The sequence below is a fragment of the Dendrobates tinctorius genome, unplaced genomic scaffold (assembly GCF_039654945.1).
Source record: "Dendrobates tinctorius isolate UK_male_01 unplaced genomic scaffold, ASM3965494v1 ptg000116l, whole genome shotgun sequence".
Classification (NCBI taxonomy): domain Eukaryota; kingdom Metazoa; phylum Chordata; class Amphibia; order Anura; family Dendrobatidae; genus Dendrobates; species Dendrobates tinctorius.
Genome location: NW_027361784.1, coordinates 31,102,654 through 31,127,005, shown reverse-complemented (window position 1 = coordinate 31,127,005; position 24,352 = coordinate 31,102,654). Strand labels below are relative to the sequence as shown.

Below are 24,352 nucleotides of genomic sequence, written 5' to 3'. Positions count from 1 at the left end.
CTGACACAATATAGGAATGTCAACCGAACTCGCTCATTTCTAAAGTATATGGGATTCCTCCAGATCTCCCTTATTGAGGGTAAAAAAAAAAAGGTTGGACATGTTGGATTTTAGCATGCCCAATCCTCTATTTTTCATTCTTCTTATAGAGACCACATGCATGCTCGGTCTTGTGTATATAGGAGGGTTATATATCGTAAAGAATAGCTGTCAACCGAAAGGCTGTTTGAGAACTTGCTAAAAGGATTGGGAATATTCTATAAAGGGATATTCCATTTTTTAGGAAAAAGAATGGACGAGGATGGGAAGGGAATGCAGGGGGCATTCATGCACATGTAATCGAAGTACATGTATCAAAGTACGAGGCAGTCATAACATGGATGAATGTGACACGCATCTTTATTCTCTTCATACAGGAAACCAGCTCTTTCAATCTCTGCTCTGAATCAACTCCTGTGTTTCTCCACTTCATTCAATGTCAGCCAGCAATTAATCCTGAAAGCTTTATATGTGTCTTCAACTATGCAAGCTTATATCTGATATATAGTTATTTCAACTTACTCTTCTTGTCCCCTTATATTGTGAGGTCAAGAAACTTTTCAAAGTGCTTTATGATCTATGTAGTGCTGGACATCTGTTTATCTGACCACAACATTTATTGGCTCCTGCTGTCTCAATTTAGTTTGATTGATTAACGAGAAGAGAAAAAGCAAAAAAAAAATCTAAGCCTTAGCCTCCTATATATTCAGACATAGTTTGGGGGAGCATTTATGCAGGGGGGCATTTATGCACATGTAATCGAAGTACATGTATCAAAGTACGAGGCAGTTATAACATGACAGTTAGACAGGGCAGGAGACAGGTAAGACATTTATATACATCTACTCCCTGTACATTTGGAGTGCAACAAATATATACCATATGCATTTGTGTAATTTATATCCTGGCCGCTGCATTCACACACATCCACTGCCCTGGCATTAACTCTCTACACTCCATCCATATTGGGCCCCTCACTCCTTTCCTCTCCTATGTATAGCACTCGCGCTCTTTTCACATTGTTAAATTGCACAGATCCAGTCAGTCCCACCATTCAACATAAGAGATGCTCTCACAAATCACTTAACCATCTACTCACTCTTTCTTTCCTCCTTCTCCTAGTCGCAGGAGACATTGCTCCCAACCCTGGTCCCCCATGTTACAGAAAGTCAAACCCCCCAACTGCTACACTCAGAAACCCCTCTAATCTTATTAATATTCCCTGCATGCCATCTGTCTCTCTTAATTGTGCACTTTGGAATTCTCGCTCGGTGTGTAACAAACTCTCCTTCACTCATGACTTTTTCCTTTCTAAGTCTCTTAACCTCCTGGCTCTTACTGAAACCTGGATCCAGCAGTCAGACACTACCGCTGCTGCTGCTCTTTCATACGGGGGACTACACTTCTCTCATACCCCAAGATCAGACAATTGAGTAGGTGGAGGCGTTGGTCTGCTCCTATCACCAAAATGTACCTTTCAGGTTATCCCTCAACTACCCTCACTAGTCTTCCCTTCTTTTGAGGTCCATGCCGTCAGACTCTACACCCTCTTCTCCATGCGAGTGGCGGTGCTGTATCGTCCTCCCAGCCCTTGTCAACAGTTCCTGGATCATTTTGCCACTTGGCTTCCACATTTTCTTTCCTGTGACATCTTTACCCTCATCATGGGAGATTTCAACATCCCCATTGCTCTTCCCCTCTCACCATCTGCTACTCACCTTTTATCTCTAACCTCCTCATTTGGCCTTTCGCAGCTTACTAATTCTCCAACACATGAAGACGGAAACTCCATCAACTTGGTCTTCTCTCGGCTTTGTGCAGTGGATGATTTTGCAAACTCCCCTCTCCCGCTCTCTGACCACAATCTTCTTTCATTCTCTATCAAGAACTGTCAGCCTGCTCAGGTCACCCCCACTGTCCAGACTTATAGAAACATACAGGCCATTAACACCCAGAAACTTATGAAGAACTTGCAGTCTTCATTGGCCCCTATCTCCTCCCTCTCCTGTCCTGATTCTGCATTGAAGCATTACAATGAAACACTTCAAAGTGCCCTGGATGAATTTGCACCCCCTATAAAGAGCACACCACATCAGAGATGGCGACAACCCTGGCACACCCTGCAAACAAGTTTCCTGCAGCGGTGCTCTAGGTGCGCCGAACGTCTGTGGAGAAAATCCAATCTACACAAAGATTTCATCCATTATAAGTTCATGCTTAGAACATACAACACTGCCCTTCACCTCTCCAAACAAACCTATTTCAACACCCTCATCACCTCACTGTCCTATAACCCTAAATGTCTCTTTGACACTTTTCATTCTCTACTCAACCCAAGAGTACAGGCTGCAACCACGGAGCTCCGAGCTGACGATCTGGCCAATTACTTCAAAGAAAAAATTGACCAGATCCGACAGGAAATTATCTCCCAATCACCTCATACCATGCACTGTCCTCCCTCCCCCACTCCATCTAGCTCACTCTCTGATTTTGAACCAGTCACAGAAGAAGAAGTAAGCAGGCTCCTTGCATCTTCTCGCTCAACCACTTGCACCAGTGACCCATTTCTGTCACATCTCCTCCAGTCCCTTTCCCCTGCTGTCACCCCTCACCTAACTAAAATATTTAACTTCTCTCTCTCTTCTGGTATCTTTCCCTCCTGATTTAAGCATGCCATCATACTTAAAAAACCATCCCTCGACCAAAACTGTGCCACTAAATATAGACCTGTCTCTAATCTTCCCTTCATCTCTAAACTCCTGGAACTCCTAGTCCATTCCTGTCTTATCCGCTATCTCTTTGATAACTCTCTTCTTGACCCTCTCCAATCCGATTTCCGCTCTTTACACTCTACTGAAACTGCCCTCATTAAAGTCTCTAATGATCTACTAACAGCTAAATCAAATGGTCATTACTCCATGCTAATTCTCTTGGATCTCTCTGCAGCATTCGACACTGTGGATCATCAGCTCCTCCTCACTATGCTCCGTTCCATTGGCCTCAAGGACACTGTTCTCTCCTGGTTCTCCTCCTATCTCTCTGACCGCTCCTTTACTGTATCTTTTGCCGGTTCCTCCTCCTCCTCTCCCCTTCCCCTTACTGTTTGGGTTCCTCAAGGATCAGTCCTAGGCCCCCTCCTCTTCTCTTTGTACACTGGCCCTATTGGTCAAACAATCAGTAGATTTGGTTTCCAGTACCATCTCTATGCTGACGACACCCAATTATACGCTTCTTCTCCTGACATCACGCCAGCCTTTCTATAAAACACCGGCGATTGTCTAAACTCTGTGTCTAACATCATGTCCTCACTATATCTGAAACTGAACCTGTCAAAGACTGAACTCCTTGTGTTTCCTCCCGCTACTAATGTACCTATACCCGACATTGCCATTTCCGTGTGTGGTTCTACTATTACGCCCCAGCAACATGCCCGCTGTCTTGGGGTCACACTTGACTCCGAGCTTTTTTTTGCCCCTCACATTCGATTACTGGCTTGCTCTTGTCATCTGCACCTCAAAAACATTTCTAGAATTCGACCTTTTCTTACTTTTGACTCCGCAAAAACTCTTACTGTTTCTCTTATTCATTCTCGTCTGGACTATTGTAACTATCTTCTAATTGGTCTCCCTCTTACCAAACTCTCCCCTCTCCAATCTGTCTTGAATGTTGCAGCCAGGATCATATTCCTCACCAATTATTACATTGATGCCTCTACCTTGTGCCAGTCATTACACTGGCTACCCATCCACTCCAGAATTCAGTAAAAACTTATTACCCTCACCAACAAAGCCCTCCATGGCTCAGCCCCACCCTACATCTCCTCCCTTGTATCAATATACCACCCTACCCGCGCCCTCCGTTCTGCTGATGACCTGAGGTTAGCATCCTCAATAATCAGAACCTCCCACTCCCGTCTCCAAGACTTTACACGTGCTGCGCCAATTCTTTGGAATGCACTTCCCAGGTCAATACAATTAGTCCCAAATCCCCACAATTTTAAGCGTGTCCTGAAAACGCATTTATTCAGACTGGCCTACCGCCTCAACACATTAACCCAATCTATCCCTGTGTGGCACAGCCAAAAGTTTTACCATAACTAGGTTCCCCGCATCATGTTCCCACATGCTTTATGCATCCATTAGCCCTCTGTGTCTGTACTGTTACACGCTTAACATTATGGCTGGTCCATACAATCAGGGCAACTGTTACCACCCACCTTTCGTGTCTACCTCTTTCCTCATAGACTGTAAGCTTGCGAGCAGGGGCCCTCATTCCTCTTGGTATTTGTTATAATCTATGTGATTATTGTTATGCTGTAATGTCTATTGTCAGTACAAATCCCCTCTGAAATGTAAAGTACTGCGGAATACGTCAGCGCTATAGAAATAAAATTTATTATTAATTTATTATAATGCTAAAAAAAAAGATGAAAGATGCAGTAGTAGTGAAATCACCCACCGATGCTTACTGTAAATCAGTGATAATGTGCCGTTTACACACAACCAATGAATAGTTTTATACCAAACACCACTGAGGCCAGTGATTAACTGCAGCGCTCACTTGTGAAGATGCGCATCATTATTGCAGCCAAGTAAACACAGAACGTCAGTGAACAATGGGTATATAATGCTATTTCATACCATTTCTCCCATTATCCAATGCCCCTTTTTTGCAAATGGGTCACCCCTTTAAGGCGATTTGCAAATGTGCTTTCTCTTTTATCTTTGAGACACTGATTGCAAAAGTATACATACCCTTTAAATAAGCTCGCACCAGTGCGTATGACATCAATGTGTCCATTTATTGCATTATTTTCTGCTTTAGGATAAAAAGAAAAATTATCTGCATAAAAACGTATAAGGCAAAAAGGCATAAATCAGTCAATCAGGAGAATTCAGCATTTGGCCCTTGTAACCTTCCAGTTTTATCACAAGTCAGAAGAGTATTCAGTTTCCTTTGATGTGGTCTAAAAACTGCAGGGAGATGTCAGAGGGTTAGGAAAAGTGCAGACTGGGAAGGCTCCCACTATTGGATGGAAGAGCAGAAAGTCTACGAGTCCAAAAGTTTGCGAGGACTTTTCGTGGTCACCTGTGTAAAGTTACTGTCATTTTGCAGCTGAAGGCGATTTCTACACTTGAGCTGACTTTAGTTAACGCACCGCACAATGAGATACATTCCTTCATGGGTCACTGTTTGTGTAAGGCAGCCTTTCTCATGAGTCTTCTGTTGTCCAACACCCATTATACACTGGAGAATGACAACCACACGTAGACAGCTCATCCGCCCCAGGACCAGGGTCAAGTTCCCTGTAGAGCAAAGAGGAGCAAAACCATAGTTAATTGTAGGAAAACGTGCATCATCCACTATGTTCCGAGAAGCTACCAACCTCATAGGCAAGGAATGCTACCAACCTCGTGAGCAAGGAATGCTATCAACCATGTGGGCAAGGAATGCTATCAACCATGAGGGCAACAAGTGCTACCAACCTCGTGGGCAAGAAATGCTAATAACTACGTGGGCAAGGAATGCTACCAACCTCATGGGCAAGGAATGCTACCAACCATGTGGGCAACAAATGGTACCAACCTCGTGGGCAAGCAATGCTAACAACCACATGGGCAAGGAATTCTACCAGCCACATAGGCAAGGAATGCTACCAACCTCATGGGCACGGAATGTTACCAACCTCATGGGCAAGGAATGCTACAACCACGTGGGCAACAGTTGCTACCAACCTCATGGGCAAGAAATGCTAATAACTACGTGGGCAAGGAATGCTACAAACCTCATGGGCAAGGAATGCTACCAACCTCATGGGCAAGGAATGCTACCAACCACGTGGGCAACAAATGCTACCATCCTCGTGGGCAAGCAATGCTACCAACCATATGGGCAAGGAATGCTACCAACCATGTGGGAAAGGAATGCTACCAACCTCATGGGCAAGCAATGCTACCAGCCACATGGGCAAGGAATGCTACCAACCTCATGGGCAGCAAATGCTACCAACCTCATGGGCAAGCAATGCTAACAACCACATGGGCAAGGAATGCTACCAACCTCGTGGGCAAAGGAATGCTACTAACCACATGGGCAAGGAATGCAACCAACCTTGTGGGCAAGAAATTTTACCAACCTCGTGAGCAAGGAATGCTACCAACCTAGTGGGCAAGGAATGCAGTGAGAAGGTAGATTGGTGGCATCAAGGGTCAGCGATGGAAGTTTTCTGAAAAAGCAAAAATTATACCAGTTCACAGGGTGGAGATAGGCTTCGTCAAAGGCTTGGACCATGCTCCTGTGCATCATTCCAATGAGAATCCAAACAGGCATCTTTAGTCCAGCCACATGAATAAAGCATAAAATCAGACCATGATTAAAAGCGGATTGACCACTCGAAACACGTAGGTTCTGTAGCTCATTTTATGGTGTCACTCGATTACAACATGTTCTTACTCAACATTCTATAAAGATGTCATGCTTTATCCATGTGGTTGGACTAAAGATGCATTTTTGGATTCTCATGGGATATGGCCGGTCTGTGGAATACACAGGGGTCATATCCTTGACTTCAAAAACGGGCATCGCAATGTCATCACATCTTTATGGCCACCTGGTGGCAGGTCACAGACCACCTAGAACAAATCTGTTCTTCGGGCCTTCACGGGAACACAACGCTTTGCCACTCTTCGTGAGGGCACTATTAAAGGGCGCTACCTGTATGGCACTAGTTCTGAAGGTACTGTATGGCCATATCTTAGTGTAGCATGGTGGCTCAGTGGTTAGCACTGTTGTTTTGCAGTTCTGGGGTCCTAGGTTCAAATCCAACTAAGGACTACATCTGCAAGGAGTTTGTATGTTCTCCCCGTGTTTGTGTGGGTTTCTTCCATGTTCTCCGATTTCCTCCCACACTCCAAAGACATACTGATAGGGAATTCAGATTGTGAGCCCTAATGGGGACAGTGATGATAATGTCTGTAAAGCGCTGTGGAATAAGATTGTACTATATAAGCAAAGCACAATAAATAGGGTGTAATCTATGAGAGCTGTGGGTGGCGCTATTTCTGAGGGCCCTGTCTTAGGTCACTTTTAGAGTAGCACTCTGCATGGCAATATATTAAAAGGTACTTTCCGTATGGCCCTATGTGATGGCATTATCTATTTTTAGGGACTTTATATGGCAGCTTTCTTAGGGTCATGTGGTGGAACCATTTTTAGGTTCACTATTTTTAGTGGAACGGTTACTGTGTCATTTCTAATGTCCCAATCTGTGTGATCTTATTTCTTGGGGTCTGTCTGGCACCAATCCTGGTGCCACTATTTGCATGGCACACTATATTGTGTAGCATCTTCCTCGCAGGAGTGCTGCTCTGACGGAGAAAACCGTGCAGCGGCTGCAACTCTCTGCAGGTCCTCCATGATGAGATCTGCCTTTTTTTTAATCACCACTTATCACAATATTATGACATTTGCCATCATGTCAACTACTGAGAATAAGGATGAGATGGCGCCCCCTGTGGTCAGTGTTCCATGTAATATGAAATATCTTGTAATTCATGCCCAAGCTTTAATCAGCAGATCGGCCTCATATTCTGACTTTACGACACACGCGCTTTGCTTTCATGTTGCGCGATCCCAGACCTGGAGGACAATAATAGGTCTAGCGCCTGAGCCCCAGACATAATGAATTTCTTCCCGTCTGCTACTTCTGAAGTCTGACTTAAACTTTAATAGTTTGTGTATGGGATTAGATTACGGTTTGATTAATCCGAGGTTTTATTGCTTTACACAACTCTCCATTTTCGGCCTTGTTTTATATGCACGGTATAAAGGCTTTGAAAAAAAAATCCTTCCGCTAAGCATGCAGCGACATGTTCGGGGCTTTATGAGGCTGCGACGTCCGTATCAGACATCAAATAAAAGGTTCAAGGTTCTGAGGATGTGACATAATGTATCAGGAAGCCGACTTCTCAGCAGGGGATGGGGCGCTGGGCGCTACTTTATGGCTTCATTACCTACAAATGAGACCACCTGGGTCTGCCCCAATACCTGGACTACAATGCCAAGCAAGCCATTGCAATCATGACTGATATTAAAGGATTCAAGCTATTTTTAAAAGGACTTAGAATGGTTTAAAACAAGTACAGAAATGATACAAGGCTTCACCGATCCGCCGCTGCTGCTGTCCCGATGCTTAACTGGTCCCCACTGGGCTCTTCTTCCTAGTTCTAACGTGACACAGAGGATCAGCCAATCATTACCATGGGGGTTACTTGTCTTAGCCAGTGATTGGTCATAGGGGTGACTTGTTTCAACCAATCATTAGCCACAGGGGTGACTTGTCTCAGCCAGTGATTGGTCATAGGGGTGACTTGTCTCAGCCAATCATTAGCAACAGGGGTGACTTGTCTCAGCCAGTGATTGGTCATAGGGGTGACTTGTCTCAGCCAATCATTAGCAACAGGGGTGACTTGTCTCAGCCAGTGATTGGTCATAGGGGTGACTTGTTTCAACCAATCATTAGCCACAGGGGTGACTTGTCTCAGCCAGTGATTGGTCATAGGGGTGACTTGTCTCAGCCAATCATTAGCAACAGGGGTGACTTGTCTCAGCCAGTGATTGGTCATAGGGGTGACTTGTCTCAGCCAGTGATTGGTCATAGGGGTGACTTGTCTCAGCCAGTGATTGGTCATAGGGGTGACTTGTCTCAGCCAATCATTAGCAACAGGGGTGACTTGTCTCAGCCAGTGATTGGTCATAGGGGTGACTTGTCTCAGCCAATCATTAGCCACAGGGGTGACTTGTCTCAGCCAGTGATTGGTCATAGGGGTGACTTGTCTCAGCCAGTGATTGGTCATAGGGGTGACTTGTCTAAGCCAATCATTAGCCACAGGGGTGACTTATCTCAGCCAGTGATTGGTCATAGAGGTGACTTGTTTCAGCCAATCATTAGCCACAGGGGTGACTTGTCTCAGCCAGTGATTGGTCATAGGGGTGACTTGTCTCAGCCAATCATTAGCCACAGGGGTGATTTGTCTCAGCCAGTGATCAGTCATAGAGGAGACTTGTCTGAGCCCTGTGATTGGTTGAGTAAACTGCCTAAGCATTAAAATGGGAGCTTATAGGTAACTTTCTAATGGCCGGGGGTCCAGCTGCTGCCAGACAACGGGGCTTTGGAACCTGTGAACCGGGCTGTCAATAAAGCTAAAGTAGGCCTCCTCCCCCTCTATATTCAATGACTATGGGACTGCTGCAGAAAGTCATGTACAGTGCTCCATTATTTGCGAAAGACTCATAGACAAGGAATGTAGTAGGGGCTGAGCATGTGCACCTCCAATCTAATCACAAGAGCTCTGCAGAGCACTTCTCTTAGGATTGCGGGGGGGGGGGGGGGGAGGTCCACGGTCCGACCCCCAGCATTCAGCAAGTTATCCCCTATCATATGGATAGAGGATAACTTGTTATGTTGGGTATAACCCTTTTAATGTCCAGTTTTGATAATCAGGCCATCCTATTGTCTTAATAGGTTTCAGAACTTGTTTCATAGAGTTAAGTGATAAAAGACTGTAGTGCCTGTATTTACCCCTAGAGGGAGCTTTGAGTTTACTGAATACTGTGTCCTATACTCCTCCTAGTGGTAGCCGTAGGTAGCGTCTACAGATGGATTTGAGACCCTGTTTTAGGAAAGGAATCCCCAAATGATATAAGAATATATTGAGATATTTATCAGCGCATTTGTTGACACCTTTCTGAATTAAGAAAAGCGTTGGCTGGACAATCACTTTAAGGTGGCTGTAGACTGAATATCGCTGTTTCAGCTCATAGGTTTCTTTCCTGATTCTGCTATTAATATGTAGGTTCAACATACCAAGCATGTAATGCCTATGGATGGAGATAAGTGGTTGCTTGACCTATGAGGCGCCACTTATCTTAGGGGAAAAAAAAAAGTAGGTAGATTAGTTCAAATTCAGTCACAGACCTTATCATAGAATGTAGTTATCATTGACAAAATTATCAAAATATCCTTAATTTACTTGTGAAGATCGGAGGTTGTGGGTTGTAATATTCACCTAGGCAAGTTAACGATGCAACTGTTTTTTTATTCCTTCCATCCACGGTTTTACAACAACTCTGGGTTGATGGCCAAAATACAATGTCCCCAGTCCACAAGATCCCCTCCCCGCGGCCGGTAGTCCCACTGCCCCAATACTAAGCAATACTCACTGTCTCGCAACGTTTGGTTGGCCCACAAATTTTGTATCTCCCGCCAGTATAGTTTGTAGTCACAGTCCAGGCTTCTCTAGACAACACAACCGAAGCCCTTGTATCAAGCAGCAACAGTCCTTGAGAAAGTTCCCGAAATCCAGACAACAAATCCCTCAACAGTAGCAGAAGGATCCAGCCCAGCCAGAAACCGATCTCCAAACTCCATAGGCCATCCATCCATATCCTCCAGAACCTCGTCCTAGATCCTCTCCCTTCGATGCCACTCTCCCCAAAGCCCTGACTAAACAGGTGACCTTTTTCGCCCTCCATGGGCTCAGCCTCCTGAATGGGCAGAAGTGTACACACCCTCTCCCTTAAACATTTAGTTTAGGTCAAAAGATGAAGAATATTTCAGAAGCCCATCACCTGAGATTGCATGTGAGACACCTCTGTAGTGATGGCTAACCTAGGTCTACAATCCCCATCCACTCAATGGGCCTTGTGGCTTGGAGAACAATGGAACAAGGTAGAACTGAAGAGCAAGGAAATCTAATATATAAAGCTCAATGTGCGTGTGTGTGTATGTATGTATGTCCGGGATAGGCATCCGCACCGTCGCAGCTACAGCCTCAAAATTTGGCACAGTCACACGTCTGGACCCCGAGAGTGTCCTAAGCTATGTTGTGAGGCGAAATTTTAACTCTGCGCGTTCCAATTCACCAAACAATTTTGCCCCTATCTACATAATGGGGAAAAAGTGAAAGGAAAAGTGTTGGAGGCAAATTGACAGCTGCCAGATGTGAACAAGTGGGACTTAAAGAATGAGAGCGATGGCGCCAAAGAGTATATACCGTACAGTTGCTAAGGTGGGGCCCTGACATGGGATACTCACCACACACGGGGATATGAACACACACAAAATGTGCCACACACTACCACGTGCTTCAACACATATACCACCCTCAGCACACATTTCACCACACATACACCAACCTCACCACATAAAAGTCGAAACACAAAGTCACCACTCAAAACTCGCCACACTGTCCCAGAGCTGTTTAACAGATGAAAGCTGAGCTGCGATTGGTCGCTATCAGCAACAGTTTTCTTTGTAGACAGTTGTGGTAACTGAGGCCTATTATTCTTATCTATGGTGTTATCGACCTTCTGTAAAGCTGGAAACAACACAATTTATTACCGTGCCAACACAGACCACCCTCTGACACAGACTGCAGGGGGAGCCCAGTATCACAGGATAGGATTAGATACACGGCTCAGCAGTCAGTATCACACAGGATAGGATTAGATACATGGCTCAGCAGTCAGTATCACACAGGATAAGATTAGATACACGGCTCAGCAGTCAGTATCACACAGGATAGGATTAGATACACAGCTCAGCAGTCAGTATCACACAGGATAGGATTAGATACATGGCTCAGCAGTCAGTATCACACAGGAGAGGATTAGATACACGGCTCAGCAGTCAGTATCACACAGGAGAGGATTAGATACACAGCTCAGCAGGCAGTATCACACAGAATAGGATTAGATACATGGCTCAGCAGACAGTATCACACAGGATAGGATTAGATACACGGCTCAGCAGTCAGTATCACACAGGAGAGGATTAGATACACAGCTCAGTATACAGTATCACACAGAATAGTATTAGATACATGGCTCAGCAGACAGTATCACACAGGATAGGATTAGATACACGGCTCTGCAGTCAGTATCACACAGGATAAGATTAGATACATGGCTCAGCAGACAGTATCACACAGAAAAAGATTAGATACACGGCTCAGCAGTCAGTATCACACAGGATAGGTTTAGATACACGGCTCAGCAGATGGTATCACACAGGAGAGGATTAGATGCATGGTTTTTATGTGCAATATAATCATTATAATTTGTCATAACTAACCACAGTTGGTCACTATGCCCGGGCAACGCCGGGCTTTTCAGCTAGTCTCTAATAAAACACAACAAGCAAATATGTAATAAAGCACATCAATAATATGGACGTAACCGGTGCTCGGTGCTGGAAAAAGTCTGCATCCCTTAGAGCCGTGGACACCGCTTTACGTGCATTAGTCCAATAGTCTTTAGTAAGTGGCCAACTCCTCACACACGCTCAGAGGGCCTTCAGACATTCCTGGTCTCATCCTGACATATGTCACAGAAGTGTTGTATTATAGCAGTTATATACGTGAGAAATATTGTTGCATAACTGCCTGGACTTCCACATCTGCAAAAAAAAAAAAAAAGAAACCTCTCTGTGTTACTAAGTCATTAAAAGTTTCCTCTATATACGAGCACACGGTGACACTAAGTATATCGCCATTACGTGCTGATCCTACAAACCGTCTGACTGGCGCTGAAGCCCCAGGACAATGTGATTGATGAGTTGGCACCATCAATACTTAATGAATAACTGCATTCATCCAGGCAAATACCAGGGCAGGACAACCCCACATACCTGAGTATATGAAGACAAGTGTGTTATGAAATGATAAAATGGTGGAGACACCCAAAAAAAAAAAACTGGAAAAAAAATAATAGCGGGAGATTATTGGCTTCAGTTAAAATTCCTGCATTTTAATGAGTATCTAATCAAGGCAAGACTTGCCTGGGTCCATTGTTACGTGGGTGAAAAGATCTGCTAGTCATTCAGTTATGAAATACATAGATTCAGATAATTGTAGACTGCAAAATGTGTTTCACGGGCTTACCGTAATAGAGAGGAGTCAGAAGACCACAGGGTCTCATTTCACGGACTCCTGCACTAATTACAAGCACTTCATCATCATATTAAGCAGCGCAGGTTTCTGTTACCAGTGCAGGGGTGAACTGGTACAGTTGAGAGCTCCTGGAGCTTTCCTGCTTTAATGATCTCAGATGTTCAGTGTTGGCCACTCCACTCTGTTATATAGCTTCCTCTCTCTTGGTCTCAATGCAAGATCTCGCCTCGTGGGGTAAGGATGATTATGAGAAAGTTCAGTAATCAGCCAGGAACTACATGAAAGGACTTCGTCAATGGCCTGAAGAGAGCTGGGTCCACAGTCTCAAGAACTACCATTAGTAACACACTACCGCGTCATGGATTAAAATCCTGCAAAGCACAAAAAGTCCTCAAGATTATGCCAGCAATTGTCCAGACCCATTTCAAGTTCATCAATGACCATCTGGATGATCCAAAATAGAACTTTTTAGTATCAACTCCACTTGCCATGTTGAGGAAGAAGAAGGATGAGTACAACCACAAGAATACCATCCCAACCGTGAAGCATGGTGGGGGAAACATCATACTTTGGGGGCGCTTTTGGGCAAAGGGGACAGGACGACTGCACCATATTGAAGAGAGGATGCATGGGGTCATGTATAGAAAGATATTGGCCAACAACCTCTTTACCTCAGTAAATGCTTTGAAGATGGGTCATGGCTCGGTCTTCAAGCATGACAATGACCTGAAACACACAGCAAGGCCAACTAAGGAATGGCTCTGTAAGAAGGATTTCAAGGTACTGAAGTGGCCTAGCCAGTCTCCAGACCTGAACCCAATAGAAAATCTCAAACTCAATGTTGCCAAGCAACAGCCCCAAAACCTGAAAGATCGGGAGACCTGTATGGAGGAGGGGGACAAAATCCCTGCTGCAGTGTGTGCAAACCTGGTCAAGAACTACAGGAAACATCTGACCTCTGTAATTACAAACAGGTCGGAAAACTTGTAAAATCGTTAGTGTCTCAAATACTTATTTTCCCCACTGTATTCTTTTAAACAGCAGAGAGCATTATAGTAGCTATATTGTTATACCTAGGAGCAGTATTATAGTAGTCATATTCTTGTACATAGGGGGAGTATTATAGTAATTATATTCTTGTACATAGGAGCAGTATTATAGTAGTTATATTGTTATACCTAGGAGCAGTATTATAGTAGTTATATTCTTGTACATAGGGGGCAGTATTATTGTAGTTATATTCTTGTACGTAAGGGCAGTATTATAGTAGTTATATTGTTATACCTAGGAGCAGTATTATAGTAGTTATATTCTTGTACATAGGAGCAGTATTATAGTAGTTATATTGTTATACCTAGGAGCAGTATTATAGTAGTTATATTCTTGTACATAGGAGCAGTATTATAGTAGTTATATTCTTGTACATAGGAGCAGTATTATAGTAGTTATATTCTTGTACATAGAAGCAGTATTATAGTAGTTATATTCTTGTACATAGGAGCAGTATTATAGTAGTTATATTCTTGTACATAGGAGCAGTATTATAGTAGTTATATTGTTATACCTAGGAGCAGTATTATAGTAGTTATATTCTTGTACATAGGAGCAGTATTATAGTAGTTATATTCTTGTACATAGAAGCAGTATTATAGTAGTTATATTCTTGTACATAGGAGCAGTATTATAGTAGTTATATTCTTGTACATAGGAGCAGTATTATAGTAGTTATATTCTTGTACATAGGAGCAGTATTATAGTAGTTATATTGTTATACCTAGGAGCAGTATTATAGTAGTTATATTCTTGTACATAGGGGGCAGTATTATTGTAGTTATATTCTTGTACGTAAGGGCAGTATTATAGTAGTTATATTGTTATACCTAGGAGCAGTATTAGGCCGGTTTCACATTAGCGCTTTTTAAGCGCACGCACGGCCGGGGGTAGCTCCGCCCCCGAGCCGGCTCTCTGCCCGGCGTGCCCGCCCCTTGCTTGTAGCGCCGCCTACTAGCGGACAGCGGCGCCTGCGATCGGCGCACCCTATCTTTAGCATAGGGTGCGCAGATCGTGCGCAGGCCGTGCGCTAGTTGCGCTTTGACCTGCGCTGCGCACTTTTGACGGTGCGCCGTGCGCGCCAAAATCCGAAAAGTTTGATTTTGGCGCGCACGGCGCACCGTCAAAAGTGCGCAGCGCAGGTCAAAGCGCAACTAGCGCACGGCCTGTGCACGATCTGCGCACCCTATGCTAAAGATAGGGTGCGCCGATCGCAGGCGCCGCTGTCCGCTAGTAGGCGGCGCTACAAGCAAGGGGCGGGCACGCCGGGCAGAGAGCCGGCTCGGGGGCGGAGCTACCCCCGGCCGTGCGTGCGCTTAAAAAGCGCTAATGTGAAACCGGCCTTATAGTAGTTATATTCTTGTACATAGGAGCAGTATTATAGTAGTTATATTCTTGTACATAGGGGACATTATTATAGTAGTTATATTCTTGTACATAGGAGCAGTATTATAGTAGTTATATTCTTGTACATAGGAACAGTATTATAGTAGTTATATTCTTGTACATAGGGGGCAGTATTATAGTATTTATATTCTTGTACATAGGGGCAGTATTATAGTAGTTATATTCTTGTACATAGGGGGCAGTATTATAGTAGTTATATTCTTGTACATAGGGGGCAGTATTATAGTATTTATATTCTTGTACATAGGGGCAGTATTATAGTAGTTATATTCTTGTACATAGGGGCAGTATTATAGTAGTTATATTCTTGTACATAGGGGGCAGTATTATAGTATTTATATTCTTGTACATAGGGGCAGTATTATAGTAGTTATATTCTTGTACATAGGGGGCAGTATTATAGTATTTATATTCTTGTACATAGGAAGCAGTATTATAGTATTTATATTCTTGTACATAGGAGCAGTATTATAGTAGTTATATTCTTGTACATAGGAGCAGTATTATAGTAGTTATATTCTTGTACATAGGAGCAGTATTATAGTAGTTATATTCTTGTACATAGGAGCAGTATTATAGTAGTTATATTCTTGTACATAGCAGTATTATAGTAGTTATATTCTTGTACATAGGAGCAGTATTATAGTAGTTATATTCTTGTACATAGGAGCAGTATTATAGTAGCTATATTCTTGTACATAGGAGCAGTATTATAGTAGTTATATTCTTGTACATAGGGGCAGTATTATAGTAGTTATATTCTTGTACATAGGGGCAGTATTATAGTAGTTATATTCTTGTACATAGGAGCAGTATTATAGTAGTTATATTCTTGTACATAGGAGCAGTATTATAGTAGTTATATTCTTGTACATAGGGGCAGTATTATAGTAGTTATATTCTTGTACATAGGAGCAGTATTATAGTAGTTATATTCTTGTACATAGGGGGCAGTATTATAGTATTTATATTCTTGTACATAGGGGCAGTATTATAGTAGTTATATTCTTGTACATAGGGGGCAGTATTATAGTATTTATATTCTTGTACATAGGGGACATTATTATAGTAGTTATATTCTTGTACATAGGAGCAGTATTATAGTAGTTATATTCTTGTACATAGGGGACATTATTATAGTAGTTATATTCTTGTACATAGGAGCAGTATTATAGTAGTTATATTCTTGTACATAGGAACAGTATTATAGTAGTTATATTCTTGTACATAGGGGGCAGTATTATAGTATTTATATTCTTGTACATAGGGGCAGTATTATAGTAGTTATATTCTTGTACATAGGGGGCAGTATTATAGTAGTTATATTCTTGTACATAGGGGGCAGTATTATAGTATTTATATTCTTGTACATAGGGGCAGTATTATAGTAGTTATATTCTTGTACATAGGGGCAGTATTATAGTAGTTATATTCTTGTACATAGGGGGCAGTATTATAGTATTTATATTCTTGTACATAGGGGCAGTATTATAGTAGTTATATTCTTGTACATAGGGGGCAGTATTATAGTATTTATATTCTTGTACATAGGAAGCAGTATTATAGTATTTATATTCTTGTACATAGGAGCAGTATTATAGTAGTTATATTCTTGTACATAGGAGCAGTATTATAGTAGTTATATTCTTGTACATAGGAGCAGTATTATAGTAGTTATATTCTTGTACATAGGAGCAGTATTATAGTAGTTATATTCTTGTACATAGCAGTATTATAGTAGTTATATTCTTGTACATAGGAGCAGTATTATAGTAGTTATATTCTTGTACATAGGAGCAGTATTATAGTAGCTATATTCTTGTACATAGGAGCAGTATTATAGTAGTTATATTCTTGTACATAGGGGCAGTATTATAGTAGTTATATTCTTGTACATAGGGGCAGTATTATAGTAGTTATATTCTTGTACATAGGAGCAGTATTATAGTAGTTATATTCTTGTACATAGGAGCAGTATTATAGTAGTTATATTCTTGTACATAGGGGCAGTATTATAGTAGTTATATTCTTGTACATAGGAGCAGTATTATAGTAGTTATATTCTTGTACATAGGGGGCAGTATTATAGTATTTATATTCTTGTACATAGGGGCAGTATTATAGTAGTTATATTCTTGTACATAGGGGGCAGTATTATAGTATTTATATTCTTGTACATAGGGGACATTATTATAGTAGTTATATTCTTGTACATAGGAGCAGTATTATAGTAGTTATATTCTTGTACATAGGAGCAGTATTATAGTAGTTATATTCTTGTACATAGGAGCAGTATTACAGTAGTTATATTCTTGTACATAGCAGTATTATAGTAGTTATATTCTTGTACATAGGAGCAGTATTATAGTAGTTATATTCTTGTACATAGGAGCAGTATTATAGTAGTTATATTCTTGTACATAGGAGCAGTATTATAGTAGTTATATTCTTGTACATAGGGGCAGTATTATAGTAGTTATATTCTTGTACATAGGAGCAGTATTATAGTAGTTATATTCTTGTACATAGGGCAGTATTATAGTAGTTATATTCTTGTACATAGGAGCAGTATTATAGTAGTTATATTCTTATACATAGGAGCAGTATTATAGTAGTTATATTCTTGTACATAGGGGCAGTATTATAGTAGTTATATTCTTGTACATAGGAGCAGTATTATAGTAGTTATATTCTTGTACATAGGAGCAGTATTATAGTATTTATATTCTTGTACATAGGGGCAGTATTATAGTAGTTATATTCTTGTACATAGGAGCAGTATTATAGTAGTTATATTCTTGTACATAGGAGGCAGTATTATAGTAGTTATATTCTTGTACATAGGAGCAGTATTATAGTAGTTATATTCTTGTACATAGGAGCAGTATTATAGTAGTTATATTCTTGTACATAGGAGCAGTATTATAGTAGTTATATTCTTGTACATAGGGGCAGTATTATAGTAGTTATATTCTTGTACATAGGAGCAGTATTATAGTAGTTATATTCTAGTACATAGGGGCAGTATTATAGTAGTTATATTCTTGTACATAGGGGCAGTACTATAGTAGTTATATTCTTGTACATAGGGGGCAGTATTATAGCAGTTATGTTCTGGTACACGTGTGCATTATTTTGTAGTTATTTTCCTGTACTTAGGTACTTATGGTCAATACTTTAGTGGTTATTCTGATTAAATTAGATGACACTTTAATGCTTTTTTAGTATTCTTGTCTATAGTTTGCAGTAATATTTAATTTTACATGTTATATGAATCCTTACATACAGTGAATATAATACTTTTAGGCTTTCCAGGATTCATACCTTAGTGTAGGTAAATACTGGGGTTTTATTATTGCTGAGTTTGAAGAAATTCCCATAAGAGAACATCTTGTAAAACAGAATGTGCCACTCAGTCAGTAAAAGATTAGTTACAGATTACTCATAATTTCTCCATAATTAGCCTGGTTGTGTAGTTATCAGCCACAATTGTCTTTCTGAGCAGTAATATATCTGTGTTATGATCAGCTCGGTGATATCACATTATTGGAGGATTTATTACTTCTGGGTCATTAAAGCTGTTTTGTTTGTGTGTGAATCCTGTAATATGCTATATCATCAATACAGAGAAAAAAAACAGAATTGTGGGGCTACACCAGCTTCATGAACAGAAAGTACAACACCAGAACAACTTATCAAAAGAGATAGGGAGAGAAAGCCATAAAACTCTCAATAAACATTACACAGATAGTGTGTGACAACACAGCAGTGAAGAATGGTTACCATCCATGTACCCTTAAACATTGAGGTCACTTTGACATTACTAAGGCTGTGTTTGAATTAAAGAGTGATTTGAGATGGTTACAGCCCTAGGAGACCTTAGAGCAGGGGTGGGGAATATCCGGCCCGCCATATCATCTTGTGCAGCCCGCAGACACTTTCCCCATTTTTTGGCCGCGGGCCCTTTAAGAGGTGCGCACAGTATTGTGCCGCGCTTTTCCCATCTTTGCTCCCACCCATCATACTCACCTCCTCCATCGGTGCCTTCTCTGCATATCTGTTCTTCCTGTATGAGTGCGTGGTCCCAGGTGGTACCGCTCATTAACATCATGAATATGGACGCCACTCCACTCTCATAGGCGTGGCGCCCATATTCATGACCTTAATGAGCGGTACCATGTGACCGGTGATCGCACGCTCACACACACATAAACAGGAAGAACACACATGCAGCAGCAGGGAACGGACCAAGCCATGGCACAGGTGAGCCGGATGGTGAATGAGCGACGACGGCGACGGGGGGGATGAGCAGCGGGGGGGGGGAAGAATGAGCGGGGGGAGAATGAGCGCCAGGGGGGGGCAGAATGAGCCGGGTGGAGAATGGGGGCCGGGGGGGGCAATGAGCGCTGGGGGGGCAATGAGCGCCGGGGAGGTAACGAGCAGAGCCTGCACTGGGCAGACGGCTGCACTGGGGAGATGGCTCTGCAGTGGGGAGATGGCTGCAGTGGGGAATTGGGTGCAGTGGGGAGATGGCTGCTCCGGGGAGACGGCTGCATCTGGGAGATGGGTGCACCGGGGAGATGGGTGCACCAGGGAGACGGCTGCATTGGGGAGATGGCTGCTCCGGGGAGACAGCTGCATCTGGGAGATGGGTGCACCGGGGAGATGGGTGCACCAGGGAGACGGCTGCATTGGGGAGATGGCTGCTCCGGGGAGACAGCTGCATCTGGGAGATGGGTGCACCGGGGAGATGGGTGCACCAGGGAGACAGCTGCATTGGGGAGATGGCTGCTCCGGGGAGACGGCTGCATCTGGGAGATGGGTGCACCGGGGAGATGGGTGCACCAGGGAGATGGCTGCATTGGGGAGATGGCTGCACTGGGGAGATGGCTGCACTGGGGAAATGGGTGCACTGGGGAAATGGGTGCACTGAGGAGATGTTTGAATAAATATAGTTGGCTAATATTTAAGTTATTAATTAGTGATGAGCGAGTATACTTGTTCAGCGTCGGACTGGGACGCCTTGGGCCCACAAGAGAAAATCATTCTTGGGGCCCACTATGTAGCTGCATAGAGTTAAATACCAGACCACCAATTGTGTGGTAAAACACGCTAATATCTGGGTATAATATAAGGTAGTACACGTCTTAATTATGTAGCAGGAGTTGGGGTAGCCCCCTCATAGAATATAAAGCAGCCCCCTCATAGAATATAATGTAGACCCCTCATAGAATATAATGCAGCCATCTCATAGAATATAATACAGCCATCTCATAGAATATAATACTGCCCCCCTCATAGGGTATAATGCACCCCCTCATAGGGTATAATGCACCCCCTCATAGGGTATAATGCTGCCCCCCTCATAGGGTATAATGCTGCCTCCTCATAGGGAATAATGCACCTCCTCATAGGGTATAATACTGCCCCCCTCATAGGGAATAATGCTGCCCTCCTCATAGGGTATAATACTGCCCCCCTCATAGGGTATAATGCTGCCTCCTCATAGGGTATAATACTGCCCCCCTCATAGGGAATAATGCTGCCCCCTCATAGGGTATAATGCTGCCCCCCTCATAGGGTATAATACTGCCTCCTCATAGGGTATAATGCTGCCTCCTCATAGGGTATAATGCTGCCCCCTCATAGGGTATAATGCTGCCCCCCTCATAGGGAATAATGATATATAGATATAGAGTTAGATAGATATAGATAGAAAGATAGAAGTAGAAATAGATATAGAGATAGATAGTAGATAATGGATAGAAAGTAGATAATGGATAGATATAGATAGAAAGATTCATAGAGATAGATAGAGATAGATATAAATATAGATATAGAAAGAAATATAGATAGATAGATAGATAGATAGATAGATATAGAGATAGATAGAAAATAGATAATGGATAGAGAGATAGATAGATAGATAGATAGATAGATAGATAGATAGATATAGAGATACATAGCTATAGATAGAAAGATATAGAGAGATAGATATATAGATAGAGATAGATAATAGATAGAGATAGATAATAGATAGAGATATACAGATATAATAATAATAATAATAATAATAATAATAATAATAATATAGACATATATAGATAGATATAGAGATAAATATATATAGATACATGGCTATAAATAAAAATAGATATAGAGATATATATAGAGATAGATAGATATAGAGATAATAGATAGAGATAGATAGATAGATAGATAGATAGATATAGAGATAGATATAGAGACAGATAGATATAGAAAGATAGATATAGAGATAGATATAGAGATAATAGCTAGATATAGAGATATGTATAGAGATAGATAGATATAGAGTTAGAAAGATAGATAGATATAGAGAAAGATATAGAGATAGATAGAGATAGCTAGATAGATGGATAGATAGATATAGATAATAGAGATAATAGCTAGATGTAATAGATAGATATAGAGATAGATATAGAGATAGATGGATAGATCAATAGATAGATAGATAACGAGAGAGAGATAGAGATAGATAGATAATGAGATATAGAGATAGATATAGAGATATAGTGTTAGATAGAAAGATAGATATAGAGATAGATAGATATAGAGATAGATAGATGTAGAGATAGATATGGATATAGAGATAACAGATAGATATAGAGATAGATAGATAGATAGATAGATAGATATAGAGATAGATAGATATAGAGATAGATAGATAGATATAGAGATAATATATAGATAGATAGATAGATATAGAGAATATATAGATAGCTATAGAGAGAGAGATATAGAGATAGATATAGAGAGAAACAGATATAGATATAGAGATAGATATAGAGATAGATAGATATAGAGATAATAGATAGATATAGAGATAGATAGATATAGATATAAAGATAGATAGAGATAGAGAGAGCGGTAGATAGAGAGAGAGATAGATATAGAGAGAGATAGATACAGAGATCGATAAATAGAGAGATAGATATAGATATAGATAATAGATAGAGATAGATAGATAAAGATAGATAATAAATATAGAGATAACATATAGAGATAGAGATAGAGTAAGATAGAAAGATCTAGAGATAGGTAGATATAGATAATAGAGATAGCTAGATAGATAGATATAGATATAGATAGATATAGAGATAGATAGAAAGATAGATATAGAGATAGATGTAGAGATAGAAAGATAGATATAGAGATAGAGCGATAGATAGATAGATAGAGATAGATATAGATAATAGATAGAGATAAATAGATAGATAGAGAAAGATAGATAGATATAGAGATAGATATAGAGATAGAAAGATAGATAGATATACAGAGAGATAGATATAGAGATAGAGATAAATAGATAGATAGATATAGAGAGAGATATAGAGAGAAATAGATATAGATATAGAGATAATAGATATATATAGAGATAGATATAGATATAGAGAGAGATAGATACAGAGAAAAGATATAGAGATAAATAGATAGAGAAAGATAGATAGATATATAGATATAGAGATAGAAAGATAGATATAGAGATAGAGCGATAGATAGATATACAGAGAGATAGATATAGAGATAGATAGCTATAGAGAGAGATATAGAGAGAAATAGATATAGATATAGAGATAGATATATAGATATAGATATAAAGATAGATATAGAGATAGAAAGATAGATAGATATACAGAGAGATAGATATAGAGATAGAGATAAATAGATAGATAGATATAGAGAGAGATATAGAGAGAAATAGATATAGATATAGAGATAATAGATATATATAGAGATAGATATAGATATAGAGAGAGATAGATACAGAGAAAAGATATAGAGATAAATAGATAGAGAAAGATAGATAGATATATAGATATAGAGATAGAAAGATAGATATAGAGATAGAGCGATAGATAGATATACAGAGAGATAGATATAGAGATAGATAGCTATAGAGAGAGATATAGAGAGAGATATAGAGAGAAATAGATATAGATATAGAGATAGATATATAGATATAGATATAAAGATAGATATAGAGATAGATATATAGATAGCGAGAGATATAGATATAGATAGATACAGAGAAAAGATAGAGATAGATAACGGATAGATAAATAGATAGATAGGTATAGAGATAGATAGATATAGATATTAGATAGAGATATATATATATAGATAAAGATAGATAGATATAGATGGTAGCTAGGTAGATAATAAATATAGAGATAATAGATATAGAGATAGCTAGAGTAAGATAGATAGATATAGAGATAGATAGACATAATAGATAGATATAGAGATATATATAGAAAGATATAGGGATAGATAGATAGATAGATAGATAGATAGATAGATATAGAGATAGATGTAGAGATAGAAAGATAGATATAAAGATAGAGCGATAGATAGAGATAGATATAGAAATAGATAATAGATAGAGATAGAAAGATAGATAGATATAAGAGAGCTAGAGAGAGATATAGAGATATAGAGATATAGATAGATAGAGAGAGACAGATAGAGAGAGCGAGAGAGATATAAAAAAAAAAAAAAACACAATACTCACCTCTCCTCCTCGCTCCCACGCTGATCCCGGCTTCAGTGTCAGGAGCTGCCCCCTCTGCCAGACACACAGCGGGTGCGCGATGTAGTGACGTCATCGCGCACTGGCTGTGAGTCAGGAGCAGAGAGGACTGAGGGCGGCGCCGGCCCTGATGCAGAGCGGCTTACTGGGCTGGGGGCGGGGCCTCTGGGGGGTGGAGACCTGAAATGAGATTCACTGCTTCGCAGTGAATATTCATTTCTCTTTAGCAGTGGGGACAGGGGCTCCTGCCTCCTGACACCCGCTGCTGCTCCGCTGGCAGGGGCCTCCATAGCGGCTGCATGGTGTGCGACACACCACTGGCTGGGGGCCCCTG

At 41.0% G+C, this 24,352-nt stretch overlaps 1 long non-coding RNA gene across 1 annotated transcript; it reads right to left on the bottom strand.

The window, feature by feature from the left end:
• Nucleotides 1–4,821: 4,821 nt before the first annotated feature.
• On the bottom strand, nucleotides 4,822–24,151 carry LOC141101314 (uncharacterized). The gene is made up of 4 exons (XR_012234937.1): nucleotides 24,001–24,151; nucleotides 12,278–12,496; nucleotides 6,201–6,265; nucleotides 4,822–5,345 (listed from the first exon to the last, which is right to left on the bottom strand). It is a non-coding gene; the product is annotated as an uncharacterized lncRNA (long non-coding RNA).
• Nucleotides 24,152–24,352: the final 201 nt, after the last annotated feature.